We start from the raw sequence: 24,232 nt of genomic DNA, 5'->3' as shown, positions 1-24,232 counted from the left end.
ACAGACTATGACACGCTATCCATCTGGATCACATTCGCCCGTCACATTGTTTTGTAATGTAATTCTTATCATGTTACTGTAATATCTGAGATCGCTATAGTCCTGACACAAAATTTTTCGATTTTAGGAAAGAGTTACAAATCTGTTTACGACTTGCATAGTCCTACTCGCGCGCAAGTGCGGTCGGGAGAGCTTTTAGCAAGGGTCCTGAAACAGTGTGGAGGTTAGGGTGAGGCAGTGGAGGCGGGGGGGGGGGGGGGGAGGGGGTGAAGGGTGGGGGGAGGGGGGAGGTGGCGATTCGCAATATCAAGTCCGCACTCGCACACCTCAGGTATGCTCTGACAGTGTAGTGGATGAGCCAGATAAGCGCTGTATTATTAGCGTCAGGCGCTGTCGTGTTTTTGTTTCTTTTCAGTTTAAATACCGAGCGAGGTGGCGCAGTGGTTAGCACACTGGACTCGCATTCGGGAGGACGACGGTTCAATCCCGTCTCCAGCCATCCTGATTTAGGTTTTCCGTGATTTCTCTAAATCGTTTCAGGCAAATGCCGGGATGGTTCCTTTGAAAGGGCACGGCCGATTTCCTTCCCAATCCTTCCCTAACCCGAGCTTGCGCTCCGTCTCTAATGACCTCGTTGTCGACGGGACGTTAAACACTAACCACCACCACTCAGTTTAAATGGGCATTGTATTTCAACAACTGTTGTATTTAAAAATTCTGTTATGTCTGAAAGTGCATTGAAAGTCTAGAAATTGAAGAACCAAGGGATCTCCAGCTTAGCTTTAAAAAAAATGTAACTTGATGACGATTTTCACGTCCGAGGAATATTTTGGGGGCTACCAACAGTATTAGTCACAAGCCTCTGCATAGACTTCACGTTGAAAAATTTCCAAATTTCTGCAACAGACTTGTTCTGGAATAATAAGAAACATTCAGTAAACATTTTTCCACCAGGCCACACAATAACAGGTTACGACAAATGTAAGTCGAGTTCGTATTGTTTTTTTCCCTAATAACACAACCAAAGCGCAGATTTTACTCGTTGTCCCTACAGTAATATTGTTACTTTAGAAGAAGAAATTAGGACGAAACAATTCTCTGATGAAAGGCAGCAATGCCAATAAATTAAGAACAAAAAATAATTTTAGATTTAGTCTACATTAAGTACAGACTCCGAGCAGTTATATCAAGAAACAACTGCAAGATAAACATGATTCCCACATGGAATTTTTTTTCTGTCCAGTACAGTTTAAAACTACGACGTAACCAGAAAATTATACTGGAACGGATCCTGTGAACGTATGCCCTTTCCTATTTTCCACATCCGCTGGTCCCCTCTGCATCGGTCAGCTGACGCTGTCACTTTCACTTCCGGTCGCTCCACTAACTGCTCGTCGCTTACTACAATGATCCCAGGGAGCGCACTTGCCAGGAACGTGGACTTTGTGCCAGTTAACGTCATCCGCTGACCTGCTCTGGGAGCAGCGCTATAGTGGCGGTTGAAAGCGGCAAATAATGTCATCTGATTATACACTACTGGCCATTAAAATTGCTACACCAAGAAGAAACGCAGATGATAAACGGGTAACACAGTGGACAAATATATTATACTAGAACTCAGATGTGATTTCATTTTCACGCAATTTGGGTGCATAGATACTGAGAAATCAGCACCCAGAACAACCAACTCTGGCCGTAATAACGGCCTTGATACGCCTGGGCATTGAGTCAAACAGAGCTTGGATGGCGAGTACAGGTACAGCTGCCCATGCAGATTCAACACGATACCACAGTTCATCAAGAGTAGTGACTGGCATATTGTGACGAGCCAGTTGCTCGGACACCATTGACCAGACGTTTTCACTTGGTGACAGATCTGGAGAATGCGCTGGCCACGGCAGCAGTCGAACATTTTCTGTATCCATAAAGGCCCGTACAGGACATGCAACATGTGGTCGAGCATTATCCTGCTGAAATGTAGGGTTTCGCAGGGATCGAATGAAGGGTAGAGCTACGGGTCGTAACACATCTGTAATGTAACGACCACTGTACAAAGTGCCGTCAATGCGAACAAGAGGTGACCGAGACGTGTAACCAATGGCACCCCATACCATCAAGCCGGGTGATACACCAGTATGGCGATGACGAATACACGCTTCCAATGTGCGTTCACCGCGATGTCGCCAAACACGGATACGACCATCATGATGCTGTAAACAGAACCTGGATTCATCCGAAAAAATGACGTTTTGCCATTCGCACACCCAGGTTCGTCGTTGAGTACACCATCGCAGGCGCTCCTATCTGTGATGCAGCGTCAAGGGTAACCGCAGCCGTGGTCTCCGAGCTGATAGTCCATGCTGCTGCAAACGTCCTCGAACTGTTCGTGCAGATGGTTGTTGTCTTTCAAACGTCCCCATCTGTTGACTAAGGGATCGAGACGTGGCTGCACCATCCGTTACAGCCATGTGGATAAGATGCCTATCATCTCGACTGCTAGTAATACGAGGCCGTTGCGATCCAGCGCGGCGTTCCGTATTACCCTCCTGAACCCACCGATTCTATATTCTGCTAACAGTCATTGGAGTCGCAGGTTCGAATCCTGCCTCGGGCATGGGTGTGTGTGATGTCCTTAGGTTAGTTAGGTTTAAGTAGTTCTAAGTTCTAGGGGACTTATGACCTAAGAAGTTGAGTCCCATAGTGCTCAGAGCCATTTGAACCAGTCATTGGATCTCGACCAACGCGAGCAGCAATGTCGCGATACCATAAACCGCAATCGCGATAGGCTACAATCCGACCTTTATCAAAGTCGGAAACGTGATGGTACGCATTTCTCCTCCATATCACAGTATCTTCTTCCTGTCGGTTAAATTTCGCGTCTGTAGCACGTCATCTTTGTGGTGTAGCAATTTTAATGGCCAGTAGTGTACTTCAGGTAGTAAGAGTCCAGCGAAACTGCTTCCTTCAGTTCACCTTACCAAGCACTTACAATGCGGGACGTTTTCATCCCTACTACCTGGAAACTATAAAGTCTGTGGATAGTGTTTAATTTCGGAGTGTTTTTGTTCGAACATTGGTCTGAAGACAATTGTGATGACAAACGGCAGTACCTTCCTGGCCGTGCAATAGTTATTTCTTTCAAATTAGTGAAGAACAAAGAAAACTCCAGAACTTGCATTAACTGGCTCTGAAAAATAAATATGAGAAAGGCGCTGGTAGTTAAAAAAAGAAGTTAAATGTGTCGGGACCAAAAAACGTGAAATAAGAAAACTGTACAAAACGCGCATCTAAATGGAGCGAGGAACTCTTCAGTTAAAACTTCCAGGCTGAGAGGCCCAGGGCGATGCATAAAATTACCACCTAACGTTTCGTCTCTATCTGTGGGAGACATCTTCTGAGGTCGTCCGACTACTGCCACTGAGGCTCCAGGTACTCTCGCATTTATAGAGCGCATAGAGGGCACCACCATTCGTCACGTGATGCCCGACGGTATGCCTATCTTTGGAAGGCCTCATCATTCTCGATTAAGAGTAATCGATTGTCATTCTGCTGGCGCAACGTTGACATCCATATTTTGTCCAACTTTAAAACTTCCTCTTTACTAAAATTATTATGGTGTTTGTGAATCTCTATTGCTTCTCTATACGTGCGTGCATGATAATGGGATGTTCGTGCTATAACGCTTGTCTCGTTAAATTTAATTTCGTGGTTCCCATCTCGAAAAACATGCTCAGCTACGGCCGATTTTTCGATGTGCCCTAAGCGACAGTTTCTTTTACGTTCGGCTAAGCGGGTGTTTACACTTCTTTTCGTTGTTCCAATATGTACTTGTCCACAACTGCATGTAATTTTGTATACCCCAGGTGTTGCTAGGGGGTGTCGGGCGTCTTTTGCAGTTCTTAAATATTCCTTAATCTTCTTGGTGGGTCTGAAGATTGTTCCGAGCCCATAGTTGGCCAGAACTTTCCCGATACGGTGCGTGACTTTATTAATGACCCGTAGGAAAACTTTTCCAGTAGGTGCCGTTGTTACTCTGGACTTCTGGCTTCTTTTCTCCTTTGATGGAGGGCTCGATCTATTTCCTTATTGGTATATTCGGATATATCCCATTATCGCATCGCCTTATTTAAAGCGACATTCCATTACACTTGTGTTACGCACGTTTAACTTCACCTTATAACCGCTTTTCAGGACACTATCCATTCTATTAAAAGCATTGTAAAGCACCGTTTTCTAAGTGGCACGAAATGGCATTCATACTTCTACTTGTGATCCATAAGAGCCACTGAGAGCCAAAGTGGTATAAGTCATTTTTTCCCACTTTTGAAAACTGAAAGGTTTTGCATTTCGTTTAATGTAAATTCATGCTTTACAATAATTCGTGAGTCATTTGATGAAATGTTCAAATGAAATATTATAATAATGTTTACTGCAGATACTTTTGTCATTTGTACCTTAAATTGCTTTTTATAGTCTCTAAAAGTAGAAGTACCACTTTTCCTGGCCGGCCGGAGTGGCCGAGCGGCTCTAGGCGCTTCAGTCTGGAACCGCGCGACCGCTACGGTCGCAGGTTCGAATCCTGCCTCGGGTATGGATGTGTGTGATGTCCTTAGGTTAGTTAGGTTTAAGTAGTTCTAAGTTATAGGGGACTGACGACCTTAGATGTTAAGTTCCGTAGTGCTCAGAGCCATTTGAACCATTTTGAACCACTTTTCCTCTCAGAAATTTACTCATAGAAGGAGGTAAAGCGATATAAATATAGAGTTGTACCACTCTCATTATAAACGTTTTCGTGAAGTTGAATATATGAGAAGGAATACGCTGTCTTTTAATCTCCATAATTGCAGTTTATTTATAAAACATAAATATAATGTGATTTAGTAAATGTGAGATTGCGCTTTTTGCTCCCATTGAGCACTTTTGTCTCATAAACTGAGTTAAAATAATTGCCTCTTTGTTGTTAATTACTAGAACGCTACCTGCTGAGCCTGTCTAATAGTTCTGCGGATTATAAATAATTTTTTTCTAAATGACGAAATTTCTTAAAATGGTTGTCACGCTGATGTTTCAAGAGGCTTTATTATGGAGTATGTCTGTTTACTCGATTTCACCATCCACATCCTCTTCCTCTGCCAAAGGGTCAACATATACAGGTCCATATTCCTGAGCCAAACTTTCAGTTGCCAGTTGGTTGAAGAAAGCGTCGTACACCGGAGGGATGTACGGGAGAAGCGTCATCATGTCTTTCCTTTTTACCTCGGTGACACGTCGCACAGCATTGTTGAGAGGGAGTAGTTTTGTTGTTTATGTATTTAATGAGAGATATCACTACTTGAATCGTGTAGACTTTTACCTAGACTTCAACGTGGAATGCGAACTTCCCTTATAAAGACAATTTCTGGTTCAATAACATCTGGATATTACAAATCTAAAGAACGAAAACAATGCTAATACTTACTAGCAATGTTACAACGCCTTTTTGATTTCAGAGCGTAAATAAACACGCAAAACAACACAGAACAACAAGTCCATGTGGCCTTGCCGCTTGTCTTATACCACTATTTCCACGAACGCACTTCACGCAGGCGTGAGAGGAAGAAATCATGTGGAGCTTGAAACACCCCCGTTTAAATTCCTTTATTGGGTTTTGTGTGATTTACCGAAGCCGCCGAACAATTAATTATTATGAATATATGACCGTATGCTAAATGGATGAAAGGCTATCGGTTTTTCTGCTGTGGCTTCGGGGGTATTTCAACCGAGTGCGGCTGTTCTGAGACGGGATAGTTAATGATTGAAAGTTTGTCTATAATTAAGGACCACAAAGGTTGCGATATACAAACTAATATATATTTTCTACTAACACACAAATTCTGAAGCAGTTGCTACCTTCGCCTTATACGTTTAATTACGGTTATATCTTTAATTGGTTGCTGATTTTAGGTACTTCGTCACACGCAATGATGATGGTTAACATTCACAATAATCCTTACTGCAATCCATGTTTGTTGCTGGCGGAAGCGGTTGACGGGAAACATGAAATTCTCACTTGTCACTTTTGGTTTTATATCACTTGCGAGTCGGTATTGATGAGGGTCAACCCCACGACGATCAGGGGGACGCGCTCATTCGTCATACTCCGGTGAATTTGCCGTTTACAACTCACTCGACTACCATTCTTTCCCGTCTCTGTAACACAACTTCTCACTCGACAGTCGTCTCACTGCCTCCTGCAGCGCTCGGCAATCGACTCCTGTCTGCAATCGACCTGGGCGTCGGACACTAATTTCTATGTTCGTGGGATCACGGATCCCTTACAAGCTCTCAAGTGGCTCCGGTGCAAGTTATCGTTATACCATTTTCCACACCAAATTTCCGTGCACTGTGAGTGAAATGAATGGTATAGCTTAAAAACAATTTTTTTTTTTTATTTAGACCACTTCGGTTCTCAGCGGCTCATACACAGCACGTGTCATATGCGACAAGTGGTCGTAATAATGTGAAACGTACAACTAAATCACTGTCATACTTTTACTCTCTATTGTCATTTAGAAGCAACTGCAGTGCTGTCGCTCTGTCGACGGCCGCCCCGGCCGCCACAGCGAGGTCAGCTGATGCGGCCGACCCGGCGGAGCGGTGCTCGCGAACCCGCCACAGAGCGCGCTTTGTCGCCGCGCTATTAATACGGCGCCCCGCGGTACGGAAGAGCTGCGAGCGGAGATTTACGAGCGCCGGCTATCGCATCAGACGATCTGTCAGCAGATGTCTTCTCCAGACAAGGCACGGCGATGCGAGCCGAGCCCGCGCGGCCGTTAAGCAGACGGCGCTGCGCGTCACCCATTAAGGATACGAGGAAACGCTGACCAGACCGTCCCACGCCAGCTATCTGCGTTTGTTCGCTGAAATCGGGATGTCACGGAGGATAAAGTCTTAAAGACAGCTTTCAAGATGTAGCGCTTCAGTTGTGGAACTCGGAGTACCGTCTACACTGCTGCTGGTACCGCATTAGGACGCTCAGTGGGTCCAGCGATTGCTCACATAGAGTAATTGCTGGTGGATTGGGGATCCGGGGAAAGTATCACTGTCAATGTCATATTACTGTCAACAAAGAGTTGTTGCTGTTGTTGTTGTTGTTGTTGTTGCAGTCTTCATTCCGAAGACTGGTTTGATTCAGCTGCCCATGCCACTCTATCCTGTGCAAGTCTCTTCATACCCGAATAACTACTCCAATTTACGTCAGAGATAATTTTAAAACTAGGGTAGCCACAGCTAAAATAGTTACACATGATTGACTGACCAATTCATATAGTACAACAGATGTTAAAATACAGGTGTTAAAATTATTAAAATATAAAACCGAATGAGAAGTCAAGTAGCTATATTTCTTTAAGACCGTTAGAGACCCACACAACATGTTTTTCAACTTTGAAACTGCATCTTCTACTGTCTAATAATGCTATGTCATATGCTATAGAGAGCAGTTACAGAATGCCGCAGAGTAACAGTTGGCGTGGCTGGGCAGAGTTCTCAGTCTTCCTCAATCGATAAAAACCTTCATCAGTGGTGGATGTCCAGTCTGTGTCAAAATCACACCTGTCATCACTTTACCGATTAAAATACGTTCCTGTGGACAATAAATACAGCTACAGTGGAATAGTGAACTTCTCATCAGTTTTATTTTTTATTAGTTTTAACACCGATATTGAAGTACCTGTGGTACTGTATGAAGTGACCAATCAATCATGTGCAACTTACATCCTTCTGAATCTGCTTACTGTATTCATCATCTCTTGGCTTCCCTCTACGATTTTCACCCCCCCCCCCCCCCCCCCCCCCCACGCTTCCCTCCAATATTAAATTGAAAGTTGATCACCCCTTGATGCCTCAGAAAGTGTTCCATCAGCGGATCCGTTCTTATTGTCACGTTGCGTCACAAATTTCCTATCTCCTTAAATCTATTTAGTACCTTCTCATTAGTTACGTGATCTACCCACCTAACTTTCAGGATTCTCCTGTAGCAGCATATTTCAAAAGATTCTATTCTATTCTTGTCTAAACGTTTTATCGTCAAATGACTCTGAGCACTATGGGACTTAACATCTACGGTCATCAGTCCCCTAGAACTTAGAACTACTTAAACCTAACTAACCTAAGGACAGCACACAACACCCAGTCATCACGAGGCAGAGAAAATCCCTGACCCCGCCGGGAATCGAACCCGGGAACCCGGGCGCGGGAAGCGAGAACGCTATCCCACGACCACGAGCTGCGGACTTTTATTGTCAATGTTTCATTTATATACATGGCTGCACTCCAGACAAGTACCTTCAGAAAAGGCTTTCTATGGCTACTTCAGACAAATACCTTCAGCAAAGAGTTCCTAACGCTTAAATCTATAGTCGATGTTTACAAATTTCTCTTCTTCAGAAATGCTTTTCTTGCTATTGCAACTCTAAATTTTATGTCCTCTGTACTCTACAACAATCAGCTGTGGAAGGTTTAATATGTGATTCACAAAGGTAGATGAATGACGACGATATACATCTTGGCGTCTTCTGTTCTACTTGGACGCACCTGCTCGCAAGTCCTTGATTTAATTGCATATTACCACCTACGAGTTTTCCCCCTATACCACATGCAGTACTTCATCCCTATGGATCCCATGCCAATACCTATCCAAATGTTATCCAAAATACCTCCTGCTTCAAATAGAATGCCTAAAGGAAATCCATATGTGTAGCCATCCACGATGATGCGCTCCCACCTCATCCTACCTTTAGCGGACCTTGTCAGACACCACAGTGCCCCTGGATCACCACCAAGCCTCCCTATCTGAAATCCTCAACCTCCCTTACAAGCTCAACCCCTCCTCAGTGAACCTCGTCGATGATTCTATTCTTTCCTGAATGTATTGCACACGTTCACAAATTACAAGCGGAAATTCACCAGAAATTTAATGAATAATAAAAATAATAATCAGGGACTGGCGCCAGTCGTAGGCCTGCACACCCACTCCCCAATTACTTCTTTCTTGTATTATTTGAAATAGATCAACAGTGGATAATAATTTTATTTTACTAATCCTACTTAAAAAGACACTTGAACAAACTCAGGTTGTGCAAATGCTTTTCCTAGATTACAAGAAAGCATCTGTTACTATTAACAGAAACCGTGCATTTAGAGTACATATTTTAGAGTTATAGTACGAGGAGCGCTGGTGGCAGTGGATTTCGATTGTAGTTTCGACCGAGTGGACTATGCGTTTCTACGTGCGGTCATGGAACGGATGGGATTCCGCCTTATGTCTCTGGACACGATCTTGCGGTTGATTCACGAAGTGCTCTTGAGAGTCTTGGGCAACGGTTCTGACTAAAGTCAAATAAGGCAGAAGAGATGGATAACATTCCATCGGAATTTCTAAAGTCGTTGGGGGAAGTCTCAACAAAGTGATTATCCATGTTCAGCAGATAAAGTTCAGGAATTCTAATACTTCGGCACCAAAATAACCCACTACGGACGGACCAGGAAGGACATAAAAAGCAGACTAGCACTGACAAAAAGGGCATTTCTGGCCAAAAGAAGTCTACTAGCATCAAACATAGTTCTTAATTTGACGAAGAAATTTCTGAGAATGTACGTTTGGAGCTCAGCATTGTATGCCAGTGAGACATGGGCTGTGGAAAAAAAAAGACAGTTTAAGTATTTGAAATGTGCTGCTACAGAAGAACACTGAAAATTAGATGGACTGATAAAGTAAGGATTGAAGAGGTTTTCCACAGAATCAACGAGGAAAGGAATATACGGAAAACACTGACAAGAAGAAGGGACAGAATGATAGGCCATCTGTTAAGACATCAAGGAATACCTTCCATGGTACTAGACGGAGCTGTAGATGGTAAAAACTGTAGAGGTAGAGGAAGACAGAGATTGAGATACATCCAGAAAATAATTGAGGACGTAGGTCGCAAGTGCTACTGTGAAATGAAAATGTTAGCACAGGAGAGGAATTCGTGGTGGGCCGAGTCAAACCAGTCAGAAGACCGATAACTCAAAAAAAAGGTAGTCATTATGGACAACGTTATGGATAACTGTGACTGCTGATCGAACACATTGTTTACGCTGTGCTCGTCAGGAAGAAACTATGCGACACTGACGTGTCTCGTGACTTAGACACTCGGGAACCTGTTTCAGAAACACTGAGTTATCACCATTGGTAAATGTATTATAGGCTTGGCTCTGTTCTATTACATTAACTAATATTCCACATTTCATTTAAAGCTTGGTTAGTGAATGCTGTAGTGAGTCTTAGGAACCGATTTAGCTTCCTGGGAAGTGTGCTAATAATTAGTGTAAAAATATGTTTCAGTACCATGTCTTTACATGGTATTGAACAGGTTGCACCATTGTGTGCTTTTTCCTGTAAGGTAGGGCGAGGAAGTTTGATATCCGCCCCGACCACTTTTCTTGATGCCCAGACAGCGTGCAAATAAACCCTCTCTTAAACGCACCTACCATGATGTAGCATATCGCTCCGTTGACATGAGAACTGTAGTTCTGCAACACCTAAACTGCTTATTGTTGTTTGCAAAAACGAGCATGCGATGTGATTTCTACATCACACAACTGAATAAGGTAAAACTAGTGCTTTGGTCAAGAAAGGATTTTTACAGTATACCAGCAGAACTGTTTTGTCACTTAAAAGGAAACACAAGTGGCTTCTGGTCGTTGGCTTCCTAAAATTCTACATAAAGGACAATGCACTTTCCGAAAAAGAAATGTGTCAGACACGAAAGCAGAGGTAGCCAAACCGATCTGAATAATACCAAGCATGCACCTTTCCAGACACGCTAGTCTTTACGCTAGCCATTTGGTGTAAATTTTTGCAGCCCTCGGAACGCATTAACAGCTTAAGGTGCTTCTCACTTTAATCTTCGTTCTACCACATGGAACTTAGGTATTAACTTAGGACGCGCTAAATCTCACTAAGTATCAGAGCACTTTTAGCAGAACGTCATTTTTCGTGATACTATGGCCATCAGCGATTTAAGTACTATCTTCAAGCAGACGCAGACACGAAGCACTAGCGCATCGAATACTTGCTTGAGAGGTGAGGCATATTATGGCGCTGCCTATGGATGTTGTTACTTCAACTGCTGGAATCCATCCCTCGCACTGGAGCTCAAGTCTTATACATCATGATATATTGTATCGTAGTTCCCGAGAACAGCTGTAGGGATTGGTTACAAAATATTTTTGTCAGCAGCATCGTTTTTCAATCGAGAGCTCCGAAATAGGCTATTGTTGAGTGCTCTGTCGCAAGTCCTCTGTCGCAATTAACAAGGCGCCCTCGCCCCTACTTATAGACAATGTTGAGTGAGAAGCAAGTACTGTTTTGTTGAGGGGTCGGGAGGTCGAACCCAAGACTCCAGATGGCTGAGCTGAAGCCCGGACCCACCATCCCATATTTCGTCAGGAGGCTGAGCAGGTTGAAGAGCGTCAAGCGGCAGTGCAGAGTGATACAGCGGTATTCGGTAGCATTTATTTATTCAGATAATTTACAGTATTTGATGGGTGCAGCGTAGTGTCAGCGTGCTGCCCACAGCGCTGTCCGACGAGTCCAGCTGGCTCAGCAACTCCTGGTATGCCAACCAAGGCTGCTCTGCTGGAAGTCGGCCACTCTCTCCCTGGTCGTCGCCCGCCGATTCGTCACGTCTTGCGCCGCGCTGCTGCCCGCAATTCTAGAGACTGCTACAGTCCTCAGTCCCCGCCACCCTCAGTCCTGTTGGGCCTGCTCTGTCCAACCATGGGACAAAGGTGAATGTACTGGTCACCCATGCCCTCGGGCCGCCGCTGCTCCCAGGACAAGGCTGGACTCGAACCCACGCCCTCCTGGATGCGGTGCCACAACTTGCACCACAAGTTGCCGGATGGCAACACCCGCCGCCACCCCTGGTGCTGCTGCAGCGCTGCTGCCCCTCCTGCAGCATACGCCTCGCCCAGACCCCGGTACGCCAGATGGGAAGCGAACGTGGCCCATAGACTGGAGTGGAACTGAGCCCCTCCTGGACCCACTGCAGACTGCTGTCACTGCCCTCCTTCAGGCAGACTGTGTGATCTCCAAGTTCCAGGCTACCATTCCGCCCCGCCCCAGTGTTGTGTCTGCAGAGGCAGAATATAGCCCGAACAAGTACATAGAAATAAAGTACAAGTTTATGTAGAATACTTGTAACATTGCAGTCAGACTGGCCCCTATAACCATATGCTCGACTGACGTGGCACACTCTGTCTCAAGCTAAAATTGCCCATCTATTTATACTGGTTTTTCCCTCGCTTCTGACATAGTGTCAGAGAGAGACAAAATATGGCAGGGATAAATTCCCACATGTCAGCCATTTCCAAATCGCCACTCTTGACTCTGGACTAGTGCCCCTCCTCATACATCGCAATAACTTAAAGTAACGCTACAGTTTCCTGCCTCGTTGATGCTCCACTCAAAACAAATCGTGCGTGCAATACCGTAGTTGCAGTTCTGTGCCCACGAGTGCCATGTTTACCTTGCCTGGCCTGCTGGCTGTCGACTGTTGCCACACTCCACCAGCGGCCCCAGATTTCATCGCCCAACCGCGCCTTCATTGAATTTCGATAAAATTTCCCTTTCCCTCGACTAGGACTGACACTAGCGCAGCAGTTTTAAATAAATATTTTCTTCTAGGTACCTAGGGAAATTAAGGAAGTTTATTTATGCGTATTTCCATGCCTCCTTCTCTCGAACTCTTTCAAGGGCGCTTGTAAAATATAAAAGTGTTGTGCACTTTTTTGCATATTCCTCCCGCTCCAGTAAATGGACGGTCCTGTTCTTGCACTGAATGAGTTTCCTTGCAGGGAAACTGCTCTACAAAGTAAAGATTTAGTGGAAGTACTCATGTGGAAACTTCTAGACACTGAAACCGACCTGTAATGGTAACGAAAGTCCTTATATGTACAGCTGTCGGCCGAGGAGAGCCGTAAAGTCGGCCGTATTTGCTCTCAGTGCGTTTTGTCTTAATATCTTTGGTGTATAATTCCAGATTACTGTAGCTCATAAAAACAATTACCTACACAGAATTAATCAATAAATGTGTACTCCCACACTGTCTTTCACAACTTAAATTAGTATTTGTCATTAAACTAATTAAGTAATAATTACCATCAAGATGGTATGAGGCTGTATGGTGCCTGGACTCCAACCCGGCGCCAAGCTAAAAAAGCTGACATCTGGGCGTAAACCAGTACTATTTGACTGTACCGATTTTTTTGCGTTTTTGAACTTAGTGACAATGCTAACATTTGATACAAAAAAATGATGCTGTTTATGCCTAATCGGATTGGATACTCAGGCGAACTCCAGTTGAATTACTGGGAGATGCAAAGCTGTGCAGCTTTGATAGATCGTAACCTTACAGAAGACGTGTTGCACGACTCTGGGGCAAAGTTGTTTAGCGAAGTACCAAATTAATCTCAATGCAGCAATGAAATTGTTCAACATCAACAGGAGATTTGCCTCTCATAACACTAACTGAATTTCCTGTCGTTGTTGGACAGAACATCCAGACATGTTATCAAAATTTATGTGTTTGTGTATGTATGTATGTTCCATACCTTCCAAACTATTTGATCGATTTGAACCAAATTTGGCAGACGTATCACTTAATATCATGAAAGAAGCGCTGTGGGAGCACCAACCACCTACCTGTCAAAGTGGTGGATGTGGGGACGAAAAAGAAGTGCAGCCCACGACGTGCAAACAGCCATAAGTCACTCACCCAGCATTTGAGAATGAGAGCATTTAGTCACATGCAACAAAATTTTGCATGATTTCATACCTTTACAAAACTTTTTCCCACTGACAACCCCGCAAAATTATAAAAGGAATGAAAAGGTTATCGCTTACTACATTTTCGATGCTCATGCAGTAAAACTTTTGCATCATCCGTGAAGTTTATTTATTACTTCTTTACCACCAACTCTACTCAGAACACATTTCTCAGACGGTATCAACATATATTGCTGAATGTACCTACGAAATTATATTATTGATAGAAACATAATTCAGAGACGTCGCAGACATTGAGCTGCGCGAGAACGAAACTGAGGGCGAAATTCGCTAGAGATATAGTTGAAATGTGTGTACAACAACGTGCGAAATACGTGAAATATATGTTAAATATCTGTGACATGTGCGTACACGAGTGAATCAGTGGCTAAAAAGGTCCTTCTAAACCCATGGATCGATTTCAACCAAACTTGATACAGATGTCACTATCTGAACAGAAATCTGTGGGGAAAAATACACCAGCCTCCTACTGCTGGGGGGGGGGGGGGGGGGGGGAGAGGGCGATGGGTGGAGCCAAGGAAGAGGAGATGGAGGGTCAAGCAGGGGGGAAGCAGGAACTGAACACAGATAGGAGGGAGGACGAGATGGACAGAGAGAGAGAGAGAGAGAGAGAGAGAGAGAGAGAGAGAGAGAGAGAGGGGCAGGAGAAGATAGGCAGAGAGCGGGGGAGATGGAGATCGAGAAAGATAGGGAAAGAGGAGACGGACAGAAAATGCGGGAGGAGGAGGAGATGGACAGAGAGGGAGGAGGAGGAGGAAAGGGGAAGAAGGGAATGGACAGAGAGATGAGCAGGAGGAGATGGGGCAGAGGGACGTGGAGAAAGAGGGCAGTGTGCAGTGGTGGAGGAAGTGGACAGTGAGAGAGGGAGGACGAGATGGACAAAGAGAGGGGGTATGAAGAACGCTGAGGATTGTTGTTGTTGTTGTGGTCTTCAGTCCTGCGACTGGTTTGATGCAGCTCTCCATGCTACTCTATCCTGTGCAAGCTTCTTCATCTCCCAGTACCTACTGCAACCTACATCCGTCTGAATCTGCTTAGTGTATTCATCTCTTGTTCTCCCTCTACGATTTTTACCCTCCACGCTGCCCTCCAATACTAAATTGGTGATCCCTTGATGCCTCAGAACATGTCCTACCAACCGATCCCTTCTTCTAGTCAAGTTGTGCCACAAACTTTTGTTAAATCACGTAACTAATGAGGAGGTACCGAATAGAATTGGAGACAAGAGAATTTTGTGTCACAACTTGACTAGAAGAAGGGAACAGTTGGTAGGACACGTTTTGAGGCATCAGGGGATCATCAATTTAATATTGGAGGGAAGTGTGGAGGGTAAAAGTCGTTGAGGGAGACTTATAGATGAATACACAAAGCAGGTTCAGAAGGCTGCAGGTTGCAGTAGTGGACAGCTGCATCAAAACGTCTCTGGACCAAAGACCACAACAATAACAACAACAGAAACGCTTTCCTGTCCATAACCAGTATACATTTTATATCCTGTTTACTTCGACTGTATATGTTATTTTGCTTTCCAGTAGTGTAACTCATCTACTACTTTAAATGTCTCATTCCCTAAGCTGTTCCCTCAACATCACCTGTTTTAAGTGAACTACATTCCATCATCCTCGTTTTGCTTTTGTTGTTGTTCATCTTGTATCCTCCTTTCCAGACACTGCCCATTTCATTCAACTGCTGTTCCAGGCTGTCAGCAAACTTCAAAATTTTTATGTCTTCACCATGGATTTTCATTCGTACTGCAAATTTTTCTTTTGTTTCCTTTACTTCTTGCTCGATCTACAGATTGAATAACATCTGGGATAGGCTACAACCCTGACTCACTCCCTTCTCAATCACTGCTTCCCTTTCATGCCCCATAACTCATACCTGCCATTTGGTTTCTGTTCAAACTGTAAATAGCATTTTGCTCCCTGTAATTTACCCCTGCCACCATCAGAATTTGAAAGAGAGTATTCCAGTCAACATTGTCAAAACCTTTCTCTAAGGCTACAAATCCTAGAAATGTAGGTTTGCCTTTCCTTAACCTATCTTCTAAAATTAGTCATAGGGTCAGTATTGCCTCACATGTTCCAGCATTTCTATCAAACTGATCTTCCCCATGGTCGGCTTCTACCAGTTTTTGCATTAATCTGTAAAGAATTCATGTTAGTATTTTGCAATAATGATTTATTAAACTGAGAGTTCGATAATTTTCACACCTGTCAACACCTGCTTTCTTTGGGATTGGAATTATTATATTCTTCTTGAAGTCTGAGGATATTTCGCCTGTCTCATACATCTTGCTCACCAGATGGAAGAGTTTTGTCATAGCTGGCTCACCTGCGTAGTTCTAATGGAATGTTGCCTACTCCCAGGGCCCTTTTTCGACTTAGGTTTTTCAGTGCTCTGTCAAATTCTTCGTGCAGTATCGTATCTCCCCTTTTCATCTTCATCTACATCCTCTTCCATTTCCATAATATCAGAGGGAGCAGAAAATGGACAGAAAAGTGGAGGAGGAGATGGACAAAGAGTGTGTGAGAGAGAGAGGGGAGGAGGAGATGGACAGAGAGAGAGGGAAAGAGGAGATTAGAAAGAGAGAGCAGGAGGAGACAGACTATTGGAAGTTTGGAGTAAATATATACTCGGGCAGCGCCAGATACTCAACTCACCTAGTTACTATACAATATTAAACAGGAAGCATGTTCCTGATATATTTATATTTAATACTTAGTAACTCCTTTAAAAATTTCCAAGACTTCAATCATTTACTGTTTTATGCAGAAGACAATATGAAAAGGACAATGAAGCTGGTGTTCAGAGAAATGAAGGAAAATTATGATTTAACCCTAGCAACACCATTTTACATAACTCGCATTACAGAACAGCCGGAGCGGTGATACTTTATGCCTACCCTTAAAAACGTTAAAAATAAAGTAAAATCATAAATTTTTGTTGGATTCTATTCAAACACACTTTTTAAAAAGGTACTCATGTGTACGAGGGGTCCAGAAGCTGAAAATATCTTTTAGCACACTCTTAACGATATCAACACATTTTCACTGACGTGTAGGCCTACTACCAAGCTGGAGGTACCTTATGACCACCACAAGAAAAATTTTAAAAATGCAAATTTCGTTGATTGTTGTGGACCTTCACTCACAACATAACTTCTAAAGACGTAGCGAAGTCTCTGTAAGGTCCTGAACCTGAAAATATTTAATATGACTTTCACTGTGAAAAGTGACGTCTACTAAAAGAAATTTTTGTGTTAAGTTTAATGAAATATTTAAAACATTAATGGAATCTGGTAGGAGAATTCATAATAAATATTTTTTCTAACTTCTAAAATATACATTAAATTACAAGAGTACAATATTTTCAAAAGGTGGGCATGAAATACCTCTCCGCCGCCCTCCCAAATACAATCCCAGCTAAACTGAAGAATGATTAAGGAAACAAATGACAGCATGGAAAAATACCGGTGTGAACTTTCAGTCTGGGTCTGCAGCGGCAGAGAGCTTACCGAAAATCAGTGCTTACCCAAATTATGCAATGGATCTGACTAACGCAATTAGTGGAAAAAGTGTGCCCCTACCAATGAATTCCAGGCACTGGTATTCCCATAACTTGGTGGTAACTCACTTCATCAAAGGAATTCACTGATTACAAATGAAAAGTTTGAAGCAGGCAAATCTCGGTATTTTGTCCAAGTCTTAGTGTGCTCAAATTTATGAAGTACGGTACTTCACGAGATTTCTGACAGAGCTCACAGCAAAACATCAAAAATTAGATACGAAACTAAGGTATAATAAGGAACGGTACAGCTGGCGGTATTTTGTCCAAGTCTTAGTGTGCTCAAATTTATGAAGTACGGTACTTCACGAGATTTCTGACAGAGCTCACAGCAAAACATCAAAAATTAGATACGAAACTAAGGTATAATAAGGAACGGTACAGCTGGCAAACATTATGTGACAGGGGACCGGGGTTTGTGAAAATCATCTTCTGGAGTGGGCAGCCACACCGTCGATGCCTAACATTACAGCAACGTTCTGCTTGTCACCTGTGACGTTCACTTCGGCGACAACCGCCAGCACTGCTGCATAATAGTCATACTCCATGATAACGCTACAGCCCACACAGCGGAGAGATCACTAATCCTCCTCCACCCACTATATACACTAGACCTAAATCTATGCGACGTGGACATCATTCCACAACAGAAGAAACCATTGCGGGGGAAGCGATTTGCAACCAGCACATTTCGGCAACAGGTGGCACACATTGAAGGCAGTGCCAGTGGCATTCAGTGCCTTCCCCAACGTTGGCAACGTTATGTGGCCACACTGCGTGAATGTTTTAGAGGACGGTAGATGACTCTGATTCATTTCTGTTCCATCTGTATTAGTGTCTGATAAGTTTACACAGAGTTCCAACGCGCATGTTTCTTTTCGACCTTTGCTATGATTTCCGTGTACTCGAACCTTATCTTCTGTTGTCATTCGGATAAACACTGCCTTACCGGTTCAATACACATCGTGGAATTCCCGTGTTAGCGCATTAGCCCAAGATATACCATAGTCGCCATGACTAATGGAATGACCCTAGTACGGAATTTCATCGTGGTCTCTTTTGTTACTTCTTTCCGTAATTTCTGTAAATAAGACAATTAACATAATTAAATCTCCTTTTTTACTTCGAATGTCTACGTTTTCTTGGAAAGATATAAAATGTATACTAGGACACTGAACATATTTACTTTTCTATTTTGCAGTTTTCTCATTTAGTAATTAAAAATAACTTTATGCATCTCGTAGGTTCAACTCTGCTATTATGGCTTTAGTTTTATTAGACGATGAGTAATAAGACTGTTTTCCAGCAGAAACGTAACAATAGTGTGTTAGAGGATACACTGCTTGAGCATCAAACTCTCTTTCATCCCTCGCTGTCGTGACGAAATTCAATGTAGAAAGAAACTCCTCGCAGGTGTTTTGGCTCGAAAGAGTGGAGGCTGAAGGGCAAAACAACCACGACGAACGTGCTTTGGCAAGAGTAATAGAAATCTGGAGACGAGACAGAGGGTGGCCACTTCGCTGCGGCTTTGCCGCTGAAAAACGGCACAAAATATTTGCTTTGGGAAGACACTGCAATTCTGTGGAGGCGCTGAGGGCCGTGCTGTGGCGGCACAAGGCGGCCCTGTGCGCCGGCGTCGGCGCGCGCCCGCCGTTTGATCGCCGCGGCCCACCAGCTGCTAACGACCGCCGCCGCTGCACCGCGCCGCACCAGCTGCTACACTGCGAGTACACTCGCCCACTCAACACCTCCATTCAGTCTCCGTGCGCTGGCCTGAGAGGACGCCCGTTGAGACACTCGCCACAACTCGTTCACAGTGAACTCTCTCAACTTTCAGAATCGGGAAGGGTGACCACTGCGACTCGGCCATCAACAACGCATGTTGCGAAGCCGATGTCTCCAGCCTTTCTGCCAATGCCTCTGCAGGAATATTCCTGTTAACCACAATGTTGCTATTGACAGGGCAATCCCCTAGCGAACTGTGTTAGTATGACCAAGCCAGTGAGCCACTGCGATGCTTCCTCTAAAATAGGGTCGTCCACGGTGTGTCAAACTGCACGCGAACCCGATGTGCATGCCACTTGCGGGCCGAAGCTCGGCCTGTGTCGCCTTTGCTCGGTAATGCTCCGAGTACGTACACTACTGGCCATTAAAATTGCTACACCAAGAAGAAATGCAGATGATAAACGGGTATTCATTGGACAAATATATTATACTAGAACTGACATGTGATTACATTTTCACGCAATTTGCGTGCATGGATCCTGAGATATCAGTATCCAGAACAACCACCTCTGGGCGGAATAACGGTCTTGATACGCCTGGGCATTGAGTCAAACAGAGCTTGTATGGCGTGTACAGGTACAGCTGCCCATGCAGCTTCAACACGATACCACAGTTCATCAAGAGGAGTGACTGACGTATTGTTACGAGCCAGTTTCTCGGTCACCATTGACCAGACGTTTTCAATTGGTGAGAGATCTGGAGAATGTGCTGACCAGGGCAGCAGTCGAACATTTTCTGTATCCAGAAAGACCCGTACGGGACCTGCAACATGCGGTCATGCATTATCCTGCTGAAATGTAGGGTTTCTCAGGGATCGAATGATGACTAGAGCCACATCTCAAATGTAAAGTCCACTGTTCAAAGTGCCGTCAATGCGAACAAGAGGTGGCCGAGACGTGTAACCAATGGCACCCCATGCCACCACGCTGGGTGATACGCCAGTATGGCGATGACGAATACACGCTTCCAATATGCGTTCATCGCGATGTAGCCAGACACGGGTGCGACCATCATGATGTTGTAAACAGAAGCTGGATTCATCCGAAAAAATGACGTTTTGCCATTCGTGTACCCAGGTTCGTCGTTGAGTACACCATCGCAGGCGCTCCTGTATGTGAATCAGCGTCAACGGTAACCGCAGCCATGGTCTCCGAGCTGATAGTCCATTCTGCTGCAAACGTCGTCGAACTGTTCGTGTAGATGGTTGTTATCTTGCAAACGTCCTCATCTGTTGACTCAGGGATCGAGACGTGGCTGCACGATCCGTTACAGCCATGCGGATAAGATGCCTGTCATCTTGACCGTTAGTGATACGAGGTCGTTCTGATCCAGCACGGCGTTCCGTATTACCCCCCTGAACCCACCGATTCCATATTCTGCTAACAGTCATTCGATCACGACCAACGCAAGCAGCAATGCCGCGATACGATAAACCGCAATCGCGACAGGCTAAAATCCGACGTTTATCAAAGTCGGAAACGTGATGGTACGCATTTCTCCTCCTTACAGAGGCATCACAACAACGTTTCACCAGGCAACGCCGGTCAACTGCTGTTTGTGTATGAGAAATCGGTTGGAATGTTTCCTCATGTCAGAACGTTGTAGGTGTCGCCACCGGCGCCAACCTTGTGTAAATGCTTTGAAAAGCTAATCATTTGCATATCCCAGCATCTTCTTCCTGTCGGTTAAATTTCCCGACTGGAGCACGTCATCTTCGTGGTGTAGCAGTTTTAATGGCCAGTAGTGTAGTACAGCGTGACATTTCATTTAGAATTGCAACGCGTCATCCTTCGGTCGGCACACCTACAGTGTCTTTAGTTTGGCAGAACCGCGGTGTCAGTGCGTTGACCCATCGCTATTATTTCGTGATGTAAAAGCAGCTCACAAATCCAGTGGATGAGTGGCTGTCTGCACAAAGAGAGGCATTCTAACGATCTGTCGTCGCAAGCCTTTAAAAATAAATTGGAATGACAGAAGACAAGGATAAGAACTCTCAATAATCGACAGGCACAGGAAATCTGCTGTGGAATGACATTACAACAGTATGCAGAAAGAATTTAAAGATATAGTTGACAATGAAAGGGCAAAGAATTACTGTGATCGACAGATGAGGCTGATTGTTCTGTACATCAAGAAGCACTTTGTGCTGAATTTGCAGGCATGCAGCACTTGATGAAATTGATGATATTTATAGTATGTTTTCTGAAGTCGCACGCTTTTTTCGATTATGAAATTAAATAAATCATGATTAAGTGGCCATGTGAGAGCCAAAGTCTGAAATTGTGTGCTTCTCTCCGTACGCTGACTGTCTGTACCAGATAAAAACTATGTCATCTCTTCAGCGCGCAGAAAGTAATTAAATAACACTGAAAATTTGTTTGCTTGTGATCTGTGTAATTGAGAAATACGAAATATGAAATCACGTCTTATGCAGTGTGACTACATTGTCATTTAAGTGTGGCTATTTTGCACTTTTCTCCTCTTCCCCTTCCTCACACTCAGACAGCGTAGCGTGGTGGTGGGGGAAGTGTGCCGTCAGGCAAGACGTTTATGACATGCGAACCAGAGTCCTGCTCGCGTGGTAATTTTTTCCTGCCCCTAGTGTAAAATGACATTACTGTGAAGGACATGAGAGCGTGACTGGTTCTTAAGTGCTACAGTTCGTATGGGTGGATCGCACGTGGACATATGCATTTCAGTCGCACATCGCAAAATCTTAATTTTCTTTCACTTCAAATTCATACATCATATTCCTTGTCATGGTAACGGTCGGAGGAAGGCAACGCAAACCACCGCGATTAGGACTTTGCCTAGTACGGCGGTGCGGGTCTCCCGCATCGTTCCCCTACGCTCTGTCAAGAAACATGGGACTTCATTACCATTGTTATGATAGGCAGTGCGTTGTCGCTAGCTAGTTGATCTGCCATTTTTGACGATACACCTACCGCTACACAGAAATGGCTATATGGCGGATAGAAATGAGTTATATAACAGAATTATTCAGGATGTCAGCATATTTATTTATAGGGAACGAAAAAAGCTAGTACAACGAATAAACGCTTAACAATGAACATGATGACTTACTTGACAACTTCACAGAAAATTATTCCGTGTTGTTAAACAAAACAAGAACACGACTCACGACCCGTCCTCAGAGCTTTAATTCAGCCAGTACCTCGTCTCCTACCTTCCAAACTTCGCAGAAGCTCTCCTGCATACCTTGCAGGACTAGCACTCCCGGAAGAAAGGATATTGCGGAGACATGGCTTAGCCTACAGAATGAAATTTTCACTCTTCAGCGGAGTGTGTGCTGATATAAAACTTCCTAGCAGATTAAATCTATGTGCCGGACCGAGACTCGAACTCGGGAAGGTAGGAGACGAGGTACTAGCTGAATTAAAGCTGTGAGGACGGGTCGTCAGCCGTGCTTGGGTAGCTCAGTTGGTATAAAACTTGCCTGCGAAAGGCAAAGGTCCCGAGTTCGAGTCTCGGTCCAGCACACAGTTTTAATCTGCCAGGAAGTTTCATATCGGCGCACACTCCGCTGCAGAGTGAAAATTTCATTCGGGAAAAGAAGAACACTCTTATACACTCTAATCTGCGTTGTGCACGATCCTGCCTAAAATATCTGATCGCCAAACTTGTATGCACTTTCTGTTCCTTCAGCTCGACAATGTCCTCCGCTCTTTGTTATCCATGCGGTTTGATGCCAGGAAATATCCTCGCGTTCTTAAAGGGTGATATTATGCCTCCGTTGTTGCGGCCTCAAATTCACCAATTCAAATGATCTAGTTAACGTATAGGGCTACTTAGCTGTGACCATTATATGACGCATACTCTAGCTTGGCTGTCATTTTTTACGCATCCTCAACCAACTGATGTAGGGGCACTCTCCAATTCCTGCACATCACCCTGCTGCTCTGTTCAGTTCTTGTACTATCTGGATAGTTAACATTGTATTGCTTCACTTCTCTTCAGCAATACTGGCTGCTTTTTTCTGTGCCATATACCGCGCACGATTCACGTCGCACTACATAAACGTCCTAAACGTAGTTACCTGTAAAATAATCGGTATGTACTCGGGATAGAATGCTGCAACAGAGATCTACAGCTAATTTAAGCTAGCTGTCAACTGTGTGTATGTATGTATGTATGTGTGTGTGTGTGTGTGTGTGTGTGTGTTTTTTTCAGCAGTCGAACGCTAGAAAAGGGCAGCCCACAGGTTTGGAGGGCTGTGAAAAGAGATGAATCAGGTTTTGCGTCCTGTAGTCTAACTCATCGTTCGGGATCCAAATGTAATCCAAGGCAATACGAAAGACAGGCAGCGGCGTGCAGTTCACTTTTCATGTCAGTTAATCAATCGTGGTCATCTGCTGGATTTCTGGAAGACATAGCCGGAGTACATACAGGTTCGATGCTCCTTCAGTCGAATTACCTAGGTTCATGATCTCAGTTTTATCATGTCATTAATGCAACTTTACTAAGCATCCACTTATTTACAGTACAAAGCAATACCTTGTAACGGACCATAAACGCTAATTTTCTTGTTCGTTCCTAAGAACCACCTTCCATAAAATCTGTACAACGCCTACAACGTTCATCCCCCTTCCTCAGTAATTACAATTATTCAGCTCACTGTCGGCCAATAACACAATATGCTAACGCTGATGCCCTATCCTGATTACCTATGGGACCAGAATCCACATCTGACTCTCGGAAAAAATACTGCTTACAAATAGATGTCACCTTACAAAACCACTGCATCTGTAATTGAAGAGGAGACAGCTGATGACCTGGTCCTCGAACAAGTCATCAAACACATTCACCAAAATTGGCGAAGATCCTCGCTTCCAGAGCTCTGGACATATTCTTCCCTAAAAACAGGGTCCATGGTATAGGAAGGCATCGTCCCTGACGTCGGACGATGACGACTGCCAACGGCGTCAATGTGTCAGAAACCTCCTGCACGCTGACCACTCAGGAATGACAGCCGCAAGAGAGATCACA

The sequence above is a fragment of the Schistocerca serialis genome, chromosome 4 (assembly GCF_023864345.2).
Source record: "Schistocerca serialis cubense isolate TAMUIC-IGC-003099 chromosome 4, iqSchSeri2.2, whole genome shotgun sequence".
Classification (NCBI taxonomy): Eukaryota; Metazoa; Arthropoda; class Insecta; order Orthoptera; family Acrididae; genus Schistocerca; species Schistocerca serialis.
The sequence above is the reverse complement of the archived record's forward strand: the minus strand, read 5'-3'. Positions refer to the sequence as shown.